Here is a 1,656-nt window from a genome sequence, read left to right as displayed (position 1 = left end):
GAGGTTTACACAAATCAAACAGTGTGTTAGGTAATTGTAATGTTGCTTTGTGGTGAACCACCTGTCAGGAAGCACTTCAGCCGAAGGCTCAATCTGCTCTCCTGTTCCCAGATGATTTCTAATTAGTGTAAGCTTTATCTGCGGCAGGCTACCAGAAAATAAAGAAAAAGATATTTGTAGACCTCTTTCTTTTCTCTATTTAGATAAAGAAAAATAATTGCTCTATTTCAAGTACTTACTTTAATTTTTCAAGAAAGCATTTGATATGTTGTCTATAAAAAAGAAAATATATGTATACAGTCACACATTAGAGATACCCAGACACACACTTAGAAAAAGAATGCTTCAGGATAGATCAGCACTACAGAGTCCTTCCTTTTCCTTGATCCAGAAGGAGAATGAATGGGGGGGACAGGGTGAGGAGAAAGAAGAAGGAGAAGGAGGAAGAGGAGAAAAGGGGAGGGGAGGAAAATGCAGGGGAGGAGGAGAAGAAAGAAGGAAGGAAAGAAAAAAGAAAGGATGGAAGGAAAAGAGGCTAGTAAGAATAATATGAATGAACATGAGATCTCAATGTACATACTTCTACTTTTCTAATATTTTGAAGATCACTGATATCAGACAGATATAATTATATTTTCTGTTTGTCAAAAAGAAAAGAAAATGTTAAACTTCTGTAAAATGGCATACATTTCTGCAGAAAGAAGTATAAAGGTAGGCGTGTATTCACAAGAAGTAAACAATAAGCAAAAAACCTATAGATAGAATTTGCAAAATTTACATCACTGTAAAATTATCACCACATTTTAAAATTCACATATAATCACAGAGCACCACAAACAGCCAAAACAATCTTGAGAAGGAAGAACAAAGCTGGAGTCATCATGCTTCCTGATTTCAAAATATATTATAAAGCTACAGTGATTAAAACAGAATGGGAATAACATAAAGGTAGACATATAGACCAATGCAACAGAATAGAGAGCTCAGAAATAAATCCATACATATGCAGTCAACTGATCTTCCACAAGGATGTCAAGGATACACAATGGGTATAGTCTCTTCAACAAATGGTGTTGGCAAAATTGGATATCCAGACACAAAAGAATGAAATCAGTCCCTTATCCTACACTATACACAAAAATCAACTCAAAAGAAATTAAAGACTTAAAAAGACTTAAACATAAAACTCCAACCTGCAAAACTTTTTGAAAGAAAACAGAGAGAAAAGAAACCTACAAATGGGAGGAAATATTTGCAGACCATATATCAGATAAGGGGTTATTTTCCAATTAGCAATAATTGCACCTCGGATAAACCTCATTGGCTACGATACTGCCACTGCGCAAAGGTAAGGGGTTATTTTCCAAAATACATATGGAACTCTTACTTATTAGCAAAAAACAAATAATCCAATTAAAAAATAGGCGAAGGACATAAATAGACATTTCTCCAAAGAAGACATAGAAATGGCCAACAAGTATATGGAAAGATGCTCAACAAGTTACTTATCATGAGGGAAATGCAAATTAAGTCACAATGAGTTATCACCTCACACCTGATAGGATGGCTATTACCAAAAAAGAAAATACAATAAGTATTGATGAGGATGTGGAGAAATGGAAACCCTTGTTCACTGTTGGGAATGCAAAATGTTGC

The 1,656-nt window shown here is 34.7% G+C and overlaps 1 pseudogene; it reads right to left on the bottom strand.

The window, feature by feature from the left end:
* Window positions 1-1,201: 1,201 nt before the first annotated feature.
* On the bottom strand, window positions 1,202-1,350 carry LOC118007247 (annotated as a pseudogene).
* Between the last annotated feature and the right edge of the window lie 306 nt (window positions 1,351-1,656).

Source organism: Mirounga leonina, unplaced genomic scaffold, assembly GCF_011800145.1.
Source record: "Mirounga leonina isolate KUSES-001 unplaced genomic scaffold, KU_Mleo_1.0 Mir_115, whole genome shotgun sequence".
NCBI classification, from domain to species: Eukaryota; Metazoa; Chordata; class Mammalia; order Carnivora; family Phocidae; genus Mirounga; species Mirounga leonina.
This window is presented reverse-complemented; position numbering and strand designations above follow the sequence as displayed.